Source organism: Solanum tuberosum, unplaced genomic scaffold, assembly GCF_000226075.1.
Source record: "Solanum tuberosum cultivar DM 1-3 516 R44 unplaced genomic scaffold, SolTub_3.0 scf00018, whole genome shotgun sequence".
NCBI classification, from domain to species: domain Eukaryota; kingdom Viridiplantae; phylum Streptophyta; class Magnoliopsida; order Solanales; family Solanaceae; genus Solanum; species Solanum tuberosum.
In genome coordinates this window covers 548,969-558,748 of record NW_006238944.1, presented here as the reverse complement: position 1 = coordinate 558,748, position 9,780 = coordinate 548,969, and positions in this window count along the sequence as shown.

Here is a 9,780-nt window from a genome sequence, read left to right as displayed (position 1 = left end):
AGATTTTTAAAGAAATGAAAGAAGATGTATCGACCCTTAGCCATATGGTTTCCTCTCACTCCATTTTTATCAAACAGTTGGAAACTCAAATGAGTCATATCTCGTCTCATTAAAACCCGAGACAACAAGGGGGGTTGCCTAGTGATATTATGGCCAACCCCAAGAATGAGGTTTAAGCGTGGACTTGCGTCGTGCCGCAATGTTAACTAAGGTGCTGCTTGGGAGGCAACCCAAGTTTCTATTTGCTTTCTTTTTGAGTTTGAAATAATGGTGTGTTGATTGTGTAGGTCAAAGTGTGGAAGGTGTTTGAAAAGTGCAGGTTTGCGAGCTAAAAGTCGGCGACTCGCCGAACAGGTCGGCGATCACGACTTAGTCCACCGTTTGGACCCCCACATTAACTGGATGTCCTGTAAAACTCAACGAGGTAAGTGAAACCTCGACGTGTCACCGAGTGGGTCGGCAAGCAAAACTTATGTCACCGAATGGGCAAGAACTGGATGGTTTTTGAAAGCAAAAGGTTTAAACTTTCAAACTCACTGATTTTCCCTCACTTTTGATCTTCCCAAACTCACACCTCCACAAAATTTTCTGTATTTTTGCAATTTCATCTCGTATTAGTCGTCAAGTTTTTGTTCGGAGTTGGAATCTTTGCCGCCTATCTTTTCAACTTGTTTAATCGGCATCTAAGGTTGATTTTCCGAACCCCGAATCCATTTTTAGTAATTATTACTGTTTTGCAATTGTTCTTATCTTAGTCTTGTATGCTGGGCCTATCTGATCCTAATTGTATGCTTGATTGCCTATTTTAATTTGAATAACTTGCCTAGGTTGTTGATATCGTTGATTTCCCGAATGTTGCATGCCTTAAAATTGGTCAAAATTGTTGAGTGTTGCTTTGTTGATGTTGGGTCTAGTTGAGTGAAGTCCAAGTAACCCAAATTTGTGCCAAATGACGTAATTTGCCGAATGATAAAGCGGTTGATGTGTTTCTTAAGGGAAAATGTCATAAAATGGCAAAATTTGGCCAAACTGTGAGAAGTCTGAGTATCCCAGGTGCATGGGTAGTGTGTATAGGTTTAATTGAATGGGTGCCTGTTTTGATTTTGTTTTCAGGGGCTGCGGGGTTGAATTTGGAAAATGGGGTTGAAAGTAGGCATGTTGGGCCATTTGGCGAGCTGGGTCGAGCTCGCCGAACCACTCGGCGGTTCCTTGAATCCCCCTTATCGCCTTTAATTTCATGGTTAATCTGGAGTAAGGTTCTGTAACTTTCGGCGACAAGCCTGAGTTCGTCGAGTGCACTTAGCAACACACTGAATGTCTTCCTTGAACGCCTTTGTCTGCGTCCCTAACCCCTAAAATGCATTGTAACTTTCGGCAAGCTAATCCTTACTCGCCGAATCCTGTCGGCGATTCGCCGAAAGGCCCTTACCAACAACGATATTCCATTTGTCTGAGAAAATAATTTTGAGCCAATCCTTTCGGTGAGGCCGATTTGGCTCGCCAAAGTGATTCGGTGACTCGCCGACTGGTTCAGCGAGTTTGTCTGCAACTATTTTTCTGCAATTTTTCTTGAATTATTCCTAACTCTTTATGATGTTTTGCAGACATGGCTAGACCAAAAGTTGTTGGTAGAGACATGCCACCCCGCTAGCGGGCTAAGGGAATAAAGATCAACCAAGATGCAACTGCATCCAAGGTGAAGGCTACAAAATTTCCCATTTTAGGTGGGAAGGGAAAAGTTAAAGTGAAGGCCCATGCATCAACGAAGGTCAGCTCTGATAGTGACGACATCTATGCCACTCACCTCACCACTTCAGAGAGTGAGGGTGAGCACCCGGAGAATCATGCTGCAACTTCTAAGCCTGAGGATGATGAGCTACTAGCAGCACAGAGGACAGAGCTGCATTCAAATAGGCTGAATGATCCTTCTAGGATCAGGACATCCGAGGCCACTACTCTTTCTCCAGCTCCAGCACAGGCCGTGGTCCTAACACCACCGGTACATAGTCCTCCCTCCCGGTATATGAATAGACTTAAAACTGAGGGATTGAGGACCATCATAGAGGAGAAGATGTTGTCTATTGATAGTATCATTGATAAATACACAGAGATCATTAGCTGTCAGAGGTCCCACAAATTCCAGCTCTTCACTAAGCCCCGTTGCCAGTACATTCCGAGTTGGGTCAGAGAATTCTATAGTTCCTACAGTGCCTTGATACCACAAGGGAAGAAGCCATTAGCCAAATTCAAGCCGGTTGACTATGTGGTCGTCAGAGGTAAAAGGGTGCCGTGTTATTATGCTGCCATTAATGCAGTCCTAGAGTGTACGATGAGGCTTGAGGATTACTACCAGTAGAAGATCAGGACAAAAATGCTGGAAAACATGACGAAGTGGGTGGCCCCGCTGATATCAGACGGTACTGCCAAATGGCTTGAACTTGAAGCACCCATTGAGAAGAAGGACCTTCACATAGCAACAAGGTACTGGTTTTGCTTCATGAGCAACACTATTATGCCGTTCCAGAAGGAGTCAATTCTCCGCCCCGCCAAGGTAGCCTATCTGGGTTGCATTATTGATGGGACCAGGCTGAACCTGGGGATGCTTACGGCACAAGAGATAGTCATACGGGCCAAGCAGTGCCAAACTTCACTTCTCTTTGCGGCATTGATCCAAGCTGTGCAGACAATCTTTGGTTCCTAGAGATGAGAAGAAGGATATGGAAGTGATTCCTACATCTTCTACTGATATTCAGATAATCGAGGCAGAATAGTTGAAAGATAAGGCTGGCAAGAAGAAGGCAGCCCCGGTGGATACTTCCTCGATCGTTGATACAAATACACTACCTGCGGAGGCACCTTTGCCTACTCCGGCCTCTTGGCCTTCAGGTACATCTAGTGCTGTCCTTTTTGATACTCCTAGTTCCTATACTGCTCCATTGCCTCCCAGATTTGGTACTGCTACTACTACTGCCTCCTGGTCCCCACTCACTCAGGCTACATTACTACGGATGGGGCAGCTAGCCCATTTTGCTGATCGCCCAGCGACCAGATTTGAGGCTTCAGTTCCGGTCATGATCCAAACAGCCCTCACTAACGCTGTGACATCCTTGAGTTCTACCATTGATACCCTTGTGGCTAGGATATCGGTGTGTGAGCATGGCAAAGGGGCCACTGAGGAGGTGACCGCTCTAAAGGCCGCTATTGCTGCACTTAAGAGAGATGTGGACCAGCTGAAGTCCACAGACATGCCTATGATTTTTGGGACGGTGGAGATCCTAGATGTGCCAGTTAAGCCCTATATGCCTCCAGCCACCACCAAAGATGATGTTCGAGCTGAGGAGGTAGCTGATCCCGAGCTTGAGGCTGAGACAGATGAAGAGATGCTTGAGGTTGTTGAGGAGGCTTCTTACGAGGGCCTTACGGAGACAGAGGAGGCCATGATAGATGCAGTTGTGCAGACATCTTTGGCAAATACACCTTTGGCAGCTCCTAGTGGACCCTCTACTTCTGATGTGACTCCGGGCACTGATGCCTATATTCTGAGTGTTACACCGGGCATTGATGTCCCGACAGATGGAGAGACTGTTTAGACAGCATTTCCCTTTACCTCCCTCTCTATCTTGTTTTATTTACTTTTGGATATTTTCTTGCATTTGAGAACAATTGCTTTTGTTTTGTGGTGGGGTGAGGCCCACTTTCTGTGATTATCGTTCTGTTTATATTTTGGCTTTTGTGCTATAGATTGTGTTTTGGCACTGTTTTTGTGGATGTTTGAGCTTGTGGCTCCTTGTTTTAATTGTAAATGATTTTTGAACGTTTCTTAAAATTTTGTGCCACATCTTGATTGTGTTTGAACGTGGCTGTTCTCTTGCAAATTTGAGTATCAGTTTTGATCAATACCGATGACTTGAATAGTGCTCCTAATGAAACAAAAATGAGTGTGCGGCTATGATGAGGCAAAATGAAGTTTTATATACAATATGTGAACGTTTTGCATCTCGTTGTGACTAGCTGGTTATTGAATGAGTCTCTTGTGATGATAATTGCGCACTAGCTAAAGTATGGAGTCTTGTTTGATATTTGGTGCCAATGCCTTGTGTGATGAGCTTACCATGAACCATGTGTGATGACACCTCGAATTTACCCCGTTGGTCTGGTTGACTAAGTGATGCAATCTCTTGAAATGATCTTAGACAACTTTGAAGAGTGAAACAATTTGACATTATACCTCTTTTGTGGCCAGTCTTGTGAGTGTGTGATCTTTGCTTGAACACCCTTTCAGCCTTACCCTTTTTCTTGGAAGAAACTTGATGCAAATTGTGACCTCTCTTTATCCATTACCCATAATCCTCATGATTTATGGTTTGTTTAAATAGCCAACTTAAGACAAAAAGCCTAAAGTTGGGGGTGTGGTGAAAAGAGAAGGTAAATCAAGAAATGAAAAGAAGTCCACTTTGACCCATGGTTTTGAGAAATATGGAACCCCTCCATATAAAAAAAAGAGAGAAGAAAAGAAAATAAAAAGGATGATAAAGTTTGAAATAAAGTTGCAAAAGAAAATGGGGTGTCCGGTATTCTGTGGAAAGTGAATAATGGGGTGCATTTTGAGCACGAATGATGAAGAAAAGGGAAAAAAAGTGTTGTTCATACCACATTTTATGAGGATAGCAGCCACTGAGCCTAAATGACCATACCTTTTGATGCTTATCGTGACCAACGACACTAACCTACGGTATGAGTGTCTACAATCATCGACAGTATAGTAACCAAACTAAAGGTTGGGGTCCTGTCCCAAGGGAGTGGTTTTGAGAATTGATAGAAAAACAAAATTTAGCTCTAACTAGTCATACCTAAAGACATTAACGATTAAAAACATAGTCAATTAAAGAAGGCAACACAAAAGTGTCAAATATCGATTTGGAGTTTTTGTCACAAGTAGTAAAAACAACAAAAATTAACAAGAAAATCCAGTTTGGGAAAATGTTATTGGGGTGTGACCACAATAGAAGTGGAGATAAATTGTTGGGTACATGCTTTCAATAGGAAATTTGCAAGATAATAGTGACTAGGCTAAGCTTTAAATGGAAATAAGTTCCCTCTCGGGCAACTTACCCTGTTTCAAATGGGTTCCTCTCAGACACCAATTTGCTACATGAACACCAGCCTACGCCTTACCCCACTCACTCTCTTAAGCTGAGTGTTAGGATATGGGACTAGGGCTCACCCTCTCGAGCTGAACCTCATGTCGACCCACTCCTTAGGCCATTAGTCTAGTGGTCTTGGTTTCGCAACATCCCTCTCGGGCAAGCCGAAAACACATGGGTGGTTTTTGTATTTGCAATTACAAACCCATTAAATTAAACCACAACCATTAGGTGAAATCACCATGAAAATACATCTGTCCTATCAACAAGCAAGACCCAACAATAATATCAACACATATTTGCTAAATCACACCCCAAAAATTGGGGGGGTTTTTAGCCACAAATCAAGAAATAAGAAAATACACCTAAAATGATACTAAAAATCAAATGGGTATAAAAAATTAAACCTTGATTTAAGCAAAGGAAAAAGAATGGAGAAGGCCCGCTTCCAAACTTGGGGGAAGATGAAATCCTTCTCTTTTCAAGTCTCCCACAAAACCCTCTCCAAAATTGAGAAAAAAATATGTAAAAACGTACTATTCTATTATGAAAATAATATAAATGTTTGACTCTATAGAATTAATAACAAGTTCAGTATTTATAGACTTTAGAAAATAGCGCTGGCGGATATTTCGGCAAAGTTAGTCGATATCGCCGAATGACTTCGGTGACTCGCCCTTCGTCTGTCTCATCGCCATTTCATGGTTTCCTACAACATCTTCACGTTCTGGACCATTGGACGGTATAGTACTACTTCACAGAACTATTCGGTGAAGCGTCGACCGCTCCTTGCATCACCTTTTTTATCCTTCTCCTTCAGGGCTTCACGTACTAGAACAAAGGGCGGAGTAAATCCCTTCAGCGAATCGCCAACTGTGCATGGCAATGCTCGGGCATCGACTTCTTTGTTCTTTTCAGCCTTTTCGTTCCTTTTTACGCCTAAGTGTCCATGCTTTCACTAAAACTCCAATTACCTAAAACTTAAGAGTTTTCATCAGATATTTAGACAAAATAAGCATTCGAGGACACTATTATTATCAAAATAAAGCCCTAAATGAGTCTAATTTGTGGACTCATCACCTTTACACTCAGCCCCGTTACAAGCCTTGAAAAGACCTTTTTGATCTTGAGTGAGCTGAAATAAGTGTTGATTAGAAAATAAGGGAAAACCTATGGGTGGAGTCATGCACATGTTCATCTTTGTGAGTGTGAGTGTTGATTGTGATTCCGGAGCTATAAACTGTTGAACCATTGTGTGTGAATATGGAATAATTCTTTGTTGGCTAACTCCACTAATATTGCCTTCTTCCTTTCTGCTTGATCCTTAAGGTACTCGTCTTCGATCTTCCAGATATCAGTAGAGGTTGTGGGCATCACTTCCACATCCCTCTTTGTATCTCGAGGTACTTGGGCTCGTTTGCATAATTCTGTAATCATGACTGGGAATGGAAGTGAGGTTTGGCTCTGCCTTGCACCCATGAGTATCTTTGAAGCGACGATTATTCCCAAATTTATCTAAGTCTCCTCTATAATGCAACCTAGGAAAGCTGCCTTGGCGAGGCGAAAGATTGACTTATTCTTTGATGGCATAATTGTGTTGCTGATAAAACTGAACCAGAACCTTGCTGCTATGTTTAATTCTTTCTTTTCAATCGGAACTACTTCCGCTAACCACTTGGGAGTTTCATCTGCATTTAGTGGGGCTAACCTTTTTTTCATCTCATCCAGCTTCTTTGTTCTAATCAGGTACTGGCAGTGATCCCCAATGTTTGTAGACATTCCCAAGACTGCGTTGATTTCCTCACTATCACACTTCGCCCTTTTATCTGGGACAACCACATAGTTGACTTCTTTGAAGGCTGCTGCTAGTTGCTTTTGCTCTGTTATTAGTCCACTGTATGCACTATAGAACTCTGTTACCAAGTTTGGAATATAAAGGCCACGGGGTTTGGTGAAAATTTGGAACTCATAGTATCTTAGACATTCCATGATCTCTGGGTGCCTATCTATAACCCCTTCTATGGATAGACGCTTTTCCTCCAAAAAATTTCTTGGTCTTGCAGCCTTTACTTTATTCATAGATTTAGGCGGAGGACCTTGCATTGGAGGTGCTAATACCATTGCCTTCTTTGGAACTGGAGGTGTGGTGGTGGCAGGTTGGTAAGTCTTGGCCCTGGATGAATTTCTCAACTTCTTAATTCGCCGCTCGGCCCTCTGTGCTATTAGCATATCTTCCTTGTCAGAACCCATATCTTTGCTTTTAGATTGGTTGGGGTCATTTCTATAAAAGCCATTACTGTCGGTGCTTGCATCTAACAATTTAAGGATCTTGTATTTGCCCTTCCCTTTTTCACCATTTATGGAAAGTTTAGCAACTTTGCTTTTGAACACGTCAATATCCTCTTTGATTATAATACCTTTTGTTTTACTTCGAGGTGGCTTGCTTCTTTCTGCATTTTTAGATCTAGACATTTCTGCAAAGATTTCGGAAGAAGTTAAAACAAGTAAGCCAAGTTCGGAGAGATGCTATTACAGACAGACTTGCCAAATAGATCGGCGAGTCGCCAAGTTGCTTTTGACGACTAAGACTTTTTGGCTAAGAGTTACAGGACACTAACTACAAGTAGCATAAAATTAAAAAAGTGAGATGGAGTCCCTTGGAACAACTGCCAAGTGATTCGGCAAGGTGTTATCACCACGCTGAACGACCTAAATTCATCAGAGAGGCAAAACACATGACCTAGGATAAAATTACCTGGAATGGGAGCATAAATATCATAATTAAATGCATGGTTTGGAGAACCAACCTTTTGGGCAGATTAGGTCAAGACTGTGATGCTGAGCGACAGGTTATTATAGATCCGAGCACTACTAAAGCAACTAAAATACTTACGAGGTGCGAAAATTTTGAAAATACTAAGTAGGTGTGATTTTGCGAAAATCGAGAGTGAGAGAATATGAAAAAGGTTGAAAGTTCAGACCCGTGATTTTATAAAATCCGTCCAGATCTAATCCATTTGGCAACATTAGTTGGCTTTGCTTCGCTACTTGGCAATCCGCTGAGTGTTCATCTATCTCACCGAGTTTTACAGGACTCTCAATCAAAGTGAGGATCAAAACGACGGTCTTAGTAGCAGTCGCCGATCTAGTAGGTGATTCGTCTGTTGGACTTGTGTACTTCATGCTGTACTTTTTCACAAACTTTTCATCTCCAATCCTACAAAATCAAAACACCTTTATTTTAAAAAAAATACAGAAATTATAGTATTTAAGGGCTTTGGGTTGCCTCCCAAACATCGCCCTAGTTAACGTCATGGCACAGCGCGGGTTAGCATCTAAATTCCAGTTTTAGGGTTAGCCAAAACATCATTTAGCAACCCCTTGCCTTGTGTCTAGTGGATGTGAGGCATTACATGACCCAAGAGAGTTTCAATTAGCTGGATAGATCTAGAGTGAGAACTGCTCATCTGGTGTAGCACTTCTACATTTTCCTTAATCTTCTCTAGCATTCTATCTTACTCATTTAACTTTTGAAGAATGGTTAATAACATATCTTGGATTTGTTGACTTTCAACCCCCATAGATCTTCCTTGCTCAATAGGTGATCCACGTTTGCGCTTTTCTTTGGACATCACTTCCAGCTCCTCGACCTCTTGGGTCAAGTTATCCATCTGACCCAGAAAAATGATCAATTGCTGGTTTTTCTTAGTATCCTTATTGGTTTTAGCCACAAGGTCAAGGAATTTGGCTACGGTTTTATAAGAATATTTATCACGACCACCTGGCATGAGTCAGTCGATTATCCCTCCGTTTTCGGGATTCAGACTCCTGTAGAAGCATTCCAGTAGAACTAAATCAGGGATTTCATGAGTTGGGCATTCTATCAATAGTGTTTTAAACCTCAGCCACGATTCATGCAAAGGTTCTCCTTCTAGATATTTGAAGTTCAAGATGTGATCCTTGAATCTCATCACTTCTTCTAGGAGGTGCTCCGTTGGTCGACCATCACCATGATGTATTCTCATTATCCTGTCTCAACACACAAACAACTAGACAAAACTAAGGATTAGGTAAGTAGATTACAACTAAGAAGAACAAAAATTCTACTAATCTAAAAATTCTCAAATAACACCACTCCCCGGAAGCGGCGACATTTTGATGCTTATCGTGACCAATGACACTAACCTACGGTATGAGTGTCTACGATTGTAGACAATATAGTAACCCAACTAAAGGTTGGGGTCCTGTCCCAAGGGAGTGGTTTTGAGAATTGATAGAAAAATAAATTTAGCGTTAACTAGTCGTAGGTAAAGACATTAATGATTAAAAACGTAGTAAATTAAAAGGGGTGACACAAAAGTGTCAAATATCGATTTGGGGGTTTTGTCACAAGTAGTAAAAAGAACAAAAATTAACAAGAAAATCAAGTATGGGGAAATGTTCTTGAGGTGTGACCGCAATACAAGTTGAGATAAATCATTGGGTGCATACTTTCAATAGGAAATTTGCAAGATAATAGTGACTAGGCTAAGCCTTAGATGGATATAAGTTCCCTCTCGGGCAACTTACCCCATTTCAAATGGGTTCCTCTCGAACACCAATTTGTCGTATGAAGACCAACCTACACCTTACCCCA